Raw genomic sequence first — 13661 nt, 5'->3', positions numbered from 1 at the left:
AGACAAACAGCAAATGTACAGAAAAACCTTGCTTTAAAATAAGTAACATGTAGGACTAAAATAAGTTTAAACCCCCCTAATTAGACCTAGTAAATAAAATATCATGTCAAGTAAGACGTTCAAACAATGTACATACAGAAAATAGAAAAAAAGCGCAGCTTTTCAATAAATAATGTTTCCGTAGGTCTACGGTTAATTAAGGTCTACTATAATACAAAGAACAATGTCTGTCCGTCTGTTTCAAATAAAAACCAATAATAATTATTTCTCGCATCGTATTATAAACAGCTTTCCGCGGATATAGAATGTAAAATTATAAGATTAAAACCATTTTTTTTTAGCCTTCGGCACCTCGGGGCTAAAAAAACTGGTTTTAATCTTATGATTGTACATTTTTATATTCGTATAAAGATGAATATAATACGATGCTAGACATAGTTTTTTCGTATGGATGAGAACCGGTTCCTATCCACCGGATTCGAATAAAAACGAGAAAAAAGTATCGTAGTTTTATTAGTAGAGCAGCTACTATATAACTATGGTTTTCTTTCAGCCGTAAAACTACTTGTTACTGAATATGCTTTGTTATATATTCTTTTATAGCTTGTGGCTGCGCTTCTTGTGGTCATTTTATTTCCATATAAAACAACTTTTGGCTAAATTGCTAATATTTTAAAATTATTTTTCAACAGTTTTAAGTAAACTTAAGCAGAATAAACACACACTTTATAAGTTCATATGATAAGTTTTTAATAAAAATTTTCCTTTTAAACTTGTCAAAAGCACCAAGGCATCATTATAGCTTCGCCCCTAGAGACATGAAGAAAGGGGGGGGGGGTTGATGGAAGAATGTCTCTCTTAATAAGTTTTTAGTTAGAAGATTTAGGGGGGGGGGGGGGGTATTTTTTATCTTAGGACGATTTCTTATGGGAGGCAGGAGATACCCTCACACAGATAACTTTGAAAAAACTATCCAAGGACATATCAGAAGCTTCACTGTAATATCGGTCTTGAGGTTATATTTTTGTACAAACAGAAAAAAATCATCATGTTACTTTTAAACACGGATAAATAATCATAATAGATGCAAATCTATTGAATATCAAAATTATTGTGTAAAATAGTATTCTGTGATTTTTAAAAATAAAATATTTTTAAGTGTCCAAAAAATATCATTAATCAATTCGAACGCATTTTTTCCTCTGTAATGGTTAAAAATGCTGAATTTTATATATTACTTTTTAAGGGGGATAGAGAAAAACTTACCTTCCATTGTCCTATTCCTTAATATATCCATCAAACATAGGAAATGAGAAAATAACATATATAAGTAAAAACCCAACTCTTATATGATTCATGCTAATCTTTGCTTTTAAACTTTAACTAGGACAACTAAATAATATAGTTCAAAGGGGTACTTCCACTTAAAGGTATTCTCAAAGATTGTCTAATTAATATTAAGTCCACTTAAATGTTAATTTGGGTGATTTATAAAATTCTTGATTATAAAATGGGTTGTCAGGGGTTTCCCTCCAAGTGAAAAATAGAAAATTGTAAGGAGATAATCTGTAGTCTGTTTATAACTTTAGGACCGGTTGAGTTAGGTAGCCCGGCAGAAAATGGATAGAACTCCCATTCTCTTTTATTTTCAACTTACATAAAAAATAATGAAGGGAAGGGGAGTTTTAGTACTCGACAGGAACTTTGAGAGAAAGAACCAATAGGTAAATCTTCAACAATTTTGGCAATATAATAAATCATTTTATATCATAGATTATCTCTACTTTAAGCTTGTTTTGATGTAGATTTTTTTTTTCCACAGAATTCTTATCTAGAGTCTAAAATAGGAAAGATAGTTTAAATTACATTATGAGTTTATTTGTAAGGAAATATGACTAATTTGTATTTATTTACCCTGTATCAGCATTATTTTTAGATAAGGAAATTTAAATACAATATTGATATATGCGATAATTGATAGGAATAAATAAAATACTACCTAATGTATAAAATAATTTATTTATTTTTAAGTTAAACATTTTTTGGAATACCTAGTTTATTTTGTATTTTTTTCATCCTATTACATGGAGTAGTAAAGTTTTTTTTGTATGAAGCTTAAGATAAAAAAAAGTATTGACTTTTCTTGTCTAGGAAGCTTTACAAGGGTCCCAGGACGGTTTTAGGCTATTTAAATGTTACATCTAAGCAAGATATAGTGTAAGCTTATTTCAGCCCCCTTAAAATAGAGACCCTATAGATGCTAAGGGAATCAGCTACTAGTGATAATATAAAGCAGTTATAAAATTTAATATAAAAAAAACATTATATACTGATTTTAAAAAGACATTTATTTTAAGGGGACAATTGAATGTAAATGATAATGAATTACAAAAGTATATGCAAATTGTATACCCGAACTGCCATTTGTTAGCTAAAAACTAATAGAATAGATCTTGATATGGTTGTACAAAATTTTAAAACCAAATTTTATTTACATAAGGATACTAATATATAAAGAAAGCATTTTGTGATGATTATAGGACAATTGGTTATTACTTAATCTTCATTGTAAGATCTCTTTAAAATTTTAGGTGAAGATTTTGGTCAATTGATTTGACTTTTTCAAGATGTTCTTTAATTTTCGAAGCTTTTCTAAACAATATCAATATTATAGATTTTAATTTCATTTCTTGTATATATTTCATTCTGATTTAAGTTTTAATTTTGGCTTTTTAAAAATCATCTTTTCCCTATAAAAGTATAAAATCGCCTTCAGGCATTAATTGTTTGAAATCAAATGGTCAGTTCTTCCTTTTCAAGCCAATTTTAAATTTTAAGCTTATGCAATTTTTTTTGTTTTTTCAAGGTTTTCAGCCATTTCTTGATATTCTTTTATCTTATTTTAAGGCAAATATATAAAATCTATATAATAATGTGTAAAAAATAGCCTCTGGCAATAATTGTTTCATATCAAATCATCATTTCTTGCTTTTTAAGCCAGTTCTCAAATTTTTACCTAAGCTTTTTTTTTAAATTATACCAAAAATTTGGTTTTAGTTAATTTTTGGTGTTATATAATATCATTTTAGGGACAAACATGGTAGAAAAATGACTAAAAATTGTCCAAATACCTGTATTAAACATATAATATATATATGGTATATATATAATTTTCTAAGCTATAGGGCAGTGGTATAAGAACAGGTTTCTTGATTATCAACCATCACTCCACTTCTTGGTTACATAGAGAGAGAGAGAGATATAGTTAGGGGAGTGATACACCCCCCTTTTATTTATCACTGTCTTCACCCTCCCCCCGTCTGTTCCTTGAAGGCACAGGTGATTTAGTAACTAACACACACACACACGCACACACCCAAGCAGTTATTTTACTTCACACTGATCTTGCCTTTTCTAAAATTTTTGTGTTAAGTTGTGTGTGTTTTCTTTATAACTTTTAATATATTGTATTATATTATAACTTTAATTTTTCAAATTTGTTATTATATCACTTTTCTTTTTAGTAAAAGTATCACAAAGTCAATTATTTTCGTCTATAACAGTATATTTTATCAAGACAGGCCTGTGCGCTTATAGCATACGCTCAGGCGCACCTCTCACGTAAGGTCCAATGCAAACTGATGGTTCTCTTTCTCTCTCTCCTTGCCTTCTCTCTCTCTCTCTCACTTGCCGTCGCTCCTACTCTCCAACTCTCTCTCTCTTTCTCAGAGACGTACGAACGGACGGACTCTCAAGTCATACCAGAGAGGGGAAAGGAATGTGGAGGGAAGTGGGAAGGGTAAATTAAAGGTAGGGTATGGGAGAAAAGGAATGCGCCAAGTAAATTTTCATCAAAGTTGCCGAAATTTCATTTCATCGCTATTTAGGAATCAATAATATTAAATGTGTTTCTTAAGACCTCTAAAACGACTGATCCTATTCGATTGCACTTTAGGGAAAAGTCTCTGTTGTTTATATGTGCTATAAGCAACAAAGTCATATCATTATATTCTTATTTTAACCGCGCAAGTGTATTCTGAACAACCTTGTTTCACTAAACATAAAGTAAATTTTGAAAATAAGAGTATGATGGCTGATTGACTAGTCTTTACTCCATAACTTAGGCTTACATGATTTGGGTTGGAAATTATCTACCATAATTTGTCAGTCTCTTTGCATATTGGTAGTTTTTTATAACTTTAGGTCAGGTTAGGTTAGGTTATATTTGGTACACGGTAGCCCAAAAGGGTTACCCTCCCACCTCCCCCCGCATAGTTAGGCATATAGAAAACAAATGACCACTTTATTTTTAATCTATTTCTAAAATAAGAGGCCTAAATGATTGCTAAATTTTTATTTCATTTAATAGATCCTTTTTTAATAAAAAATAATGTTGGCTAGATCTAGGGAAAGGAAAACAGATGAGAAATAATCTCCCCCTTCCCCCTCAAAGTTTATTTTTGTGACCTATCTGATTGTAGACTAAATTGTAATTTTTTATCAAAATTCAGATTTTAGATGATTTCCTCCTTATAGATAACTTTTTTATGAAAATCGGACAAGCTATGCAAACTTGAAAATAATATTTTGTTAAAAACCACTGTTATGATTTCCTTATGTCCATACAAATGACGAAAAAGCATTTAAAAAAATTAATGGTGGACAAAGTAAAAACTTTATGCCTTGTTTTCAAAAGTCAAACAACAGTTTATTTCAGATTAATAATTACCCTAAAGAATCCGATCTATTTGTTTGACTTCTTATATTTATTCATACCTACTCTTTTAAATAATTTTTCATTGAAAGTTGCGGTTTCTTTGGGTGGGATTAAACAGAATTAAAGGGGATTAGCCATCAAAGCGAGGACAATAATAACTATTTGAATTTTGATTTCATTGAAATTTAGTTATTTGATTAGGGGATGGGTTAAGTTTAGGTGATCAATAAGCAAAAGTTTTTGGATAGGTACCAATTTTTTTTATTTGACCATTTTGGCTAAAACAGAATGGCTACAAACAAAATAAGGAAAAAAATACTTGGCTACCCCTTAATAGATGCGCAGTTGTCTAAACATGAGAGCAGAAGGAGGGGGGGGGGGGGGGAATTCAAGAAGTAGATTATAGAAGAAAGTGGGGAAGTGAGTAAAAAAGGGGTAATAATAGGTAAAAAAAATGGTTGAAAAAAAGGGGGGCAAAACCAAAAGAATTTGGTTACCAAATGGTTTATACAATGCCACTTTTCATATTGAAGCTGTACTTTTTTTGAGGATTAAAGCTTTCATAACAATCTTTGTCCGTCTGTCCGTAAGGATATGCGAAAAATTTAATTTACTAGGCTGCTAAATATGATAATGAGATAGACATCTGAAATTTCTTGTATGGTTTCATCAGAACAAAAAGCATATGCTATATTTACCTAATCAGACCAAAACAATGAAATTTTAACCAATATCTTAATGTTTATAAATGTTTCTTTAAAGCTTTTTATTCACGATAGCTTTACTATTATATGTGTCCTAAAGAAACTTTTTAAATGTTATGGTACAAAATATAAAGCTGTATTAGATCAGAAGATATAGACCACTTCTATCCTTATATGAAAGTAACAGGATGCTACCTAACTATGTTGGGGTAGGGTACCACCATGCCACCCTCCCAATAGAATTTGCCCATAAAAAATATCTACTTTCAAAATTATTTTTCCTTCCTGAAACTAAAATTAAAAATTGGGGGGGGGGGGGGGATTGCTGTAGTCATAACTTAACAAGGGATGTACGTAAGTGGAGCAGCAATAAAAGCTATAAAATATAAACCTACAGCTTAGACAAAAAGGACTATAAACTGGTATACAATAATTACAAATATTATGTATTTTAAAGGGAATTTTCAAATTAGTTCAGTACTTAGGAACAAAATAAACTATCTTTACCGTCAAATCTTTGACATTGTGTTCAGGGGATCGAACCCTACACCTGGGCCCTGACAATTCCAGAGAGAGGGGACAACAAGCTGTTTATTACACTAGTACCCAAAATTTTATAAATAAGTTTTTCTTTTTCGTTGGCTTAACAACTTTGGTGACTTGAGTGAATTTTATTTTGATTAGTTGCTTCATGAAGTTGAGAGTTTAAACGTTTCAACCAATAACTGAAATTTTAAAAAAGGGGTAATTTTGTGTATCATCATACACATAGGGATATACATTAATTTATCGGCCATTGTCTTATCCCTTTAGATCCCTGGACAACTGGCTGTTTAACTCTAATACCATATTAGCGCTGACTCACGGACATTCAGAATTGCAGTAAGAAATCTCGAGTGTTATTGAAACAAGACAACAAAAACCTTGCAATATCCCACCATACGTCCAATGGATCACTATCCCCCACCCCCTCTACATTTTTTGTAACAAAGCTAATCTTGAAATTTTCGTGTATGTACTATGTAAATCCTTTATGTGTAACTAGTGGTTACGCCCTTAAGATGTATGGGCTCTGTATTTTCAGTGTCAGATATTGGCTATAAAAACAGCTTAAAACCATCTTAACCAGACTTAAATCAGAAAATGAAATAGTCTAAAACTACTACAGGGCATATTCCATGCTTACCTAAACCAAGGAACACAATAGAGTCATTAATTATTGAGATCTTAAAACATAAAACTGTTATTACTTTATATAATAGGATGATTGGTTGGCCCAATTTTTATTACTAGCCTAAAACTCATGTAAGCCTTACGATTGGCATACATATAATGTGTTAATCGGAATATGTAATATGACGAGCAAAATAATGTAAAGGGATAAAGTATTCCATACTCTGTTAAATTAACAGACTTATATTGTGTTATAGAGTAGCTAAGCTATATACAATTATAAATATAGGGGGTGGGTGAATAGTGGATCATAATTTTATTAGGGAAAATATACCCAAAAACATTTACAGGAAAGAAAAGGCCTTATTCACTAACACCATAAGTGTTTTTATCTGCCAAAAGGCCGAATTCTTTATTTTAGAAACTTTTATCATTAGAAATGTTTCAACCAAAGACACTTTTGTCAGTAGGGTTATTTTTAATATTCACAAAATGTATTGACTTAATTAGGTTTCAAAGGTATTTTATTGGCGATCAAGTATAGCCGTTTTAAGATCTTACAAAAAATAAGAGCAAACACCTTGCTAGTATAGTTTAGGGGCTCTGTGTTCAAAGAGAATAGAAATATAGCCTAAGACCATCAAAAGCAGTGTTTCTGAGCCGGAGCCGTAATTTTCGTTAAAAACGGCTCCGTACTAGATAAATAAAAAGATTTTTTACAAATTATAATTTGGTTACTCTGTTTTGTCATGTGCAAATGCCCTTTTTAAGTTTTTCAAGTCCATTTTTATCAAAAATTGAACTTTTAAAACCCTCAAAAGTCAAAAATAAAAAATATTTTTTTTATGGGGAAAAAATATGTTTTTTTCTTGATTTTAGGTCGGAGCCGGAGCCGCACCAAAATCAAACGGCTCCGAAACGCTGATCGAAAGACTTAAATTTTAAAAGGCTTTCCTTAAAATGGAGAAATTAATCGGTTTAGTGGTCATATATCATAGAATATATGATACAAATGTTTAATGAATCTAACCCTACAAGTAAAAAGGACACATAAGCAAAATTCTCGACAAAAACTGGCTAGAGTGACTTCACTGTTCATGTATAGTACACCCACTTATGTTTAGGAAACAAAATAGGTTTTTTAGCTAGGTTCTTATATGTACAGGGATGTGTTTCAATCATAGATATGCAGCAAATTCCAATAAATCAAATTAATTTTAATGTATAGTACACCCACTTATGTTTAGGAAACAAAATAGGTTTTTTAGCTAGGTTATTATATGTACAGGAATGTGTTTCAATCATAGATATGCAGCAAATTCAAATTAATTTGACTCAGTCAGATTAATCCTAATGTATAATACAGGTCTACATCTGTTTAGGAAATAAAATTGGTTTTTTAGCTAGGTTCTTTTATGTACAGGAATGAGTTACAATCATAGATAAGCAGCAAATTTAAATAAATCTGACTCAGTCAGATTAATCCTAATGAATAGTACACCATCTTATGTTGAGGAAACAAAATAGGTTTTTTAGCCAGTTTTTTTATATATACAGGGGTGAGTTACAATCATAGATATGCAGCAAATTCCAATTAATCTGATTTAGTCAAATTAATCCTTATGTATAGTACACCAACTTATGTTCAGGAAACAAAATAGTTTTTTTTTAAGTTAGTTTCTTATATGTACACGAATGAGTTTCAATCATAGATATGCAGCAAATTTAAATAAATCTGACTCAGTCAGATTAATCCTAATGTATAATACACCAACATATGTTTAGGAAACAAAATAGGTTTTATAGATAGTTTCTTATATGTACAGGAATGAGTTACAATCATAGATATACAGCAAATTTTAATATATCTGACTCAGTCAAATTAATCCTAATGTATAATACACCAACTTATATTTAGGAAACAAAATAGGTTTTTAGCTAGTTTCTTATATGTACAGGTATGAGTTTAAATCATAGATATGCAGCAAATTCCAATTAATCTGACTCAGTCAAATTAATCCTTATGTATAGTACACCAACTTATGTTCAGGAAACAAAATAGTTTTTTTTAAGTTAGTTTCTTATATGTAGAGGAATGAGTTTCAATCATAGATATGCAGCAAATTTAAATAAATCTGACTCAGTCAGATTAATCCTAATGTATAGTACACCCACTTATGATGGGAAATAAAATAGGTTTTTCTAGCTAGTTTCTTATATGTAAATGGATGGGTTTCAATCATAGATGTGCAGCAAAATCCAATATATCTGACTCAGTCAAATTAATCCTAATGTATAATACACCAACTTATATTTAGGAAACAAAATAGGTTTTTAGCTAGTTTCTTATATGTACAGGTATGAGTTTAAATCATAGATATGCAGCAAATTCCAATTAATCTGACTCAGTCAAATTAAACCTAATGTATAGTACACTAACTTATGTTTAGGAAACAAAATAGGTTTATTTTTAGCTAGTTTCTTATATGTACAGGAATGAGTTTCAATCATAGATGTGCAGCAAATTCCCATTAATCCGACCCAGTCAAATTAATCCTTATGTATAATACACCAACTTATGTTTAGGAAACAAAATAGGTTTATTTTTAGCTAGGTTCTTATATGTACACAGGGTGTCGGAGCCGTATGATTTTGATGCGGCTCCGGCTCCGCGGAGCCGTATTTGGAAATACGGCTCCGGCTCCTACCTTAAAATTTATATATAAATTTTTTTTCATTATTGAATTTGATAAAATAAAATAAATAATATAAAATATTTTGCTTTTATTTGATTAAAGCTATATAAAGTAGAAGGATGTGTGTCTATTTGTTAAGTAACAATAGTTTTTCAGTTTATTATATGGAAATAGACCGTTGCCAAATTATAATATTACTTTAAAAAATCATTTTTAGCTAGTCCGGAGCCGGAGCCGTTTTTAACGAAAAATACGGCTCCGGCTCCACCAAAAATGTTGCTGCTCCCGGCTCCGGCTCCGGTACCCTGTGTACAGGGGTGAGTTACAATCATAGATATGCAGCAAATTCAAATAAATCTGACTCAGTCAAATTAATCCTAATGCATAGTACACCAACATCTGTTTAGGAAACAAAATAGGTTAGGATGAGACACAACATAGTAGGTAGTAGTGCATCAAATCCCCATATGAGATACTAACAATAAAATCAAACTCAAAAATAATTTAAGAAACCCTAATCTTAATAACCTCTCTAGAGGACAAGAGATTGTTTTGGGCCAAATCTAACTAGGGTAAGGGGGGGGGGAAATTTCGGTTTTTTTGAAAAAAAATGGGGTAAATATTAATATTTTCAAATGAAACTAAGACCAGTAGAAAGCTTACGGAAAGGACTATCAGGTCCTAAAAGGACATTATCCTAGGACTTTTAGAAGTTGGCCGAAATTGACCGCAAAAAAGTTACCGATATTTCCCCACCACCGGGAGAAATATCGGTAATTTTTTTCAACCTAAAAAAAATCGATGAAAAACGGCCAAACGGCCAGTCAAACATAAATAATCATAATTAGTATAGGTTATAGGGATTATCCACAAAAAGTTTCATAATGATCGGACTATTCCTTCTATGTTAAAAATGAATTTTTTTGAAAGACGCGAATTTCGATTTTTTTTTCTCGAAAATTTTTTTTTTTAAACTTAAAATTAATATAAGAAAAAAACGTATTTTATTATTTTTTAGGCCTGATTCTAAAAAAGCTCACATTGAACTATAGATTTAGCCCAAAAAACATGAAAATTGATTAAAAATTGACCTCAAAAATTGAATTTGAAGCAAAAGTGTCATCTTTGCAAAAAATCTTGACTACATTTTAACCTTAAAAAAATCGATGAAAAAAGGCCAAACGACCAAACAAGCGTAATAAATCATAATTAGTATAGGTGATTGGGATTAACCACAAAAAAATTCATAAAGATCGGACTATTCCTCCTATGTCAAAAATATTTTTTTTTCAAAGGACCAGAAATTTTGATTTTTTCCTCGCAAAATTTTGATTCAAAAAATAAAATTAATTTTTTTTTTTTTTTATCTGTTCTATTCATTTTTAGGCCTAATTCTTAAAAAGTCCATATGGAATAATAGATTTGACAAAAGAAAACATGAAAACATGACCTTAAAAGTTGAATTTTAATTTCTTTTGAAATTACCGATTTTTTCCCCGGCGCCAACTTTGGTCATTTTTGAAAAAAATATTAACCCGATTTTAAAGCTCTCAACGGATTTGGAAAAAGCGGGCAATTTCTAGTTCAAAAAGTTTTTCAGATCAGCTCTAGGTCTTACCAATTTTTGTGTAGGTCGATCTTTACACACCTACTAAAAAAGTTTTGGAAAAAAAAATTTTTCGTCCGACTTTGAGACCCAATAAGTACCCTTAATATTCATCTCACAAAAAATTCATTTTTTACTTTTTTTGTAGGCAATTTAATAAGGAACAAATTTGCTTTTATGTTTTTTTCTGTCCTTTGAAAGGAACATGGAGAAAAAGGTCATTTAATGAAGGTAGGTCGAAATTACCGAGAATAGCCCCTTACCGAAACTTCCCCCCCCCCCTTACCCTATCAATGTCGCACAACTGACATACTAGCAGATAAGATTATTTCAGCGTCTTTAGTTATGACGCATATTAGGTCGAAATTCGAACCTATTCCCTTCCCGCGATAACGAGCGTATATGCTACCTGTTCAAAGCCACAGTCGCGGGTTGATAAACAATCTTACATTTCAAATCACTTTTGACAACCATTTTCTCTATCACCACATTTTAATTAATCTGTAACAAAATAGATCATATGATCTGTAAAGCTTTGAATTCAATGACTCTGAAACGAAGCTTATCCTCTGAGTTATATATTTCTGAACATTTTTTAAATAGATTTTCTTAAACAATAATCATCTTCTCTACTCATTTTGTCAGTTCGTTTGTTATGTTATTCTTTGAAATGAACACTCCTAAGCTTCATCACCAATGGATGTTGTCATCCTTGTTTGTATAACAGATCTTTAGATGTATATACAGACAACTACCTACCTTCCTTTTTCAATTACCTCTTTCGTCTGCTTCTAAATCATTTTCTGCTACTTGGCTGTGTTAATATAAGCGACACAATTGGTTGATTTTCAATGACCAAATAGAGAGGTTGCACAATGTGGTTTCGATGGGTAGAGACAGTTATTTAATCCTTTCTCCCCCTAGTGTTTTACTCTAATGTTTGTATGATTAACTAATAAACTCTACTGTAGAAAGTCTTAACATTTTTAACATTGTATACTAAAGGATTAAAATTATGGATCCCTAATTTATTCAATAATAAACTAAATATCTCTTTATGAATATACTAGCGGCTACGCCACTTGAGGAGGGGAGAGTCGAATTTGATAACCCAGTTTATTATTTTAGATTTAATAAGAAAAAGTAAAAAAAATTTGGGGGGTGTGGGTGAATTTATTTTTATTTGAATGTAATATCGAGGTATGGGGGCCTTACTTCCCCCCATCCCCAAAAAAGCAGCAAGGCATCTAAAAATTATATTTAAAATTTAAACGTAAAACTTCTTAGAAGAACGCCATTTATATAATCACACAAACAGACCGGATTTGTAGAGATACTTAACTGCTTAAGAAAAAACGGAAATCCAGGTAAAAAATAGCTTTTTTGAAACTAATATCAAAAGTAGAGAGTCGACTTAACCTTACTATCCCTCAAGTTGGAAGTAGCCCTCTAGGGGCTACTAGTAAGGATTAATATAGCAGAGACTGATTCTCAAGCTGTTTAGTGTTTACCTTCCACATTATATATTTTTTTGGTAATTTGTCAAGGACCTTTAATTAATGCATAATAAATAAGAACATTAGCATTTTATACAAAACTGCCATTTCTACAACCATATACATTCTAATTATTAGTAAGTTTTTTAACATCTACAAAAAAAATGCTTAACTTAGATAAAAACTATGTATTAGTCATTAGCAGGCTTTAAGCTATATATCAAAATTTATAGCTTTATAAATTGAAAAAAATCAGCTATTTGTAAAAATAGTAATGAAACGAAGATCCTATAGTAAGATAGTTTTACAGCAGAGTATTGAAACATTTTATGCTGAAATTTAACTGTGACAAAATGCTCTCAAATTCCATGGAATCTAACAAGAAGTCTTATGAATTCCTTAAGGGGACAGGGATATGCCGTAACTGAATAAAAATAGTATTTTCCGCAAGTCTAAAAATATTCCTCTCCAATGATTTGGTATGATATTAGAGTAAAACACTAGAGGGAGAAAGGGTTAAATAACTGTATCTCCCCATCGCAACCGCCTTGTGCATCCTTACTATTTGGGTCATTGAAAAACAACCATTGATGTCGCCTATATTAACACAGCCAAGTAGCAGAAATTAATTTAGAAGCAGACGAAAGAGGTCTTTGAGAAAGGAAGGGAGGTAGTTGTCACACATCTATACTATAGATCTATTCGCATGATACTGAATAATAAATATATTTGGTGCTGTCTTGAATACTAGAAGCTAAGCCCCTAAAGCCCTCTGTTATGACCCCTGCTCATTTTCAATTATAGTTTTAAACAAAAAATTTTCTAGAGCCGATTTCTCTTTGGGATGTGAAAAGAGAAGCTACATTGCACATAGGGGCAACAAGGGGCAACAATTCACCACCACCAAATCAAGTTTTAAACATTCTATGAGTATATTCATACCCAATGTACATCAGATTTCAAAGGAATTGTAAAAATACGCTTTTTAAGTAAGCATTCTAATGCATGGAAGTCAAGAAATGCAAAAATTTTCTTACAGAAAAAGGCATACTTTTTGTGTTTCACCAACAATTTTAAAAGTATTAGGTATAAAATCTCTTAGAATTAACGTAATTAGACAAAATAACTTCTGATGAGTCATACATTACATATATTTTGACAGTATAAAAGAAAAAAACACAAATTGAAGAAATTAGTCCTAAATAATTCTAGTTGAAGTCAAGATTTTAGTTTTTATTTGTTTGTTTTTTAATCAACATTTAAGAAGAC

The 13661-nt window shown here is 30.9% G+C and overlaps 1 protein-coding gene across 2 annotated transcripts in view; it reads right to left on the bottom strand.

Annotated features, from left to right (window-relative positions):
• The window catches only part of LOC145304705 (uncharacterized), a 133882-nt gene extending 122483 nt beyond the window's left edge, over positions 1–11399 (bottom strand). The window contains exon 1 of one of the 2 annotated variants that reach the window (XM_080146646.1): positions 11306–11399. The gene's annotated coding sequence lies outside the window, so the exon portion shown is untranslated. Of the gene's footprint in view, positions 1–3131; positions 3625–11305 lie in introns of those variants that run through there. The other variant, XM_080146647.1, reaches the window with a different exon arrangement.
• Between the last annotated feature and the right edge of the window lie 2262 nt (positions 11400–13661).

The sequence above is a fragment of the Acartia tonsa genome, chromosome 13, assembly GCF_053477335.1.
Source record: "Acartia tonsa isolate MP-2025a chromosome 13, ASM5347733v1, whole genome shotgun sequence".
NCBI lineage: Eukaryota > Metazoa > Arthropoda > Copepoda > Calanoida > Acartiidae > Acartia > Acartia tonsa.
This window is presented reverse-complemented; position numbering and strand designations above follow the sequence as displayed.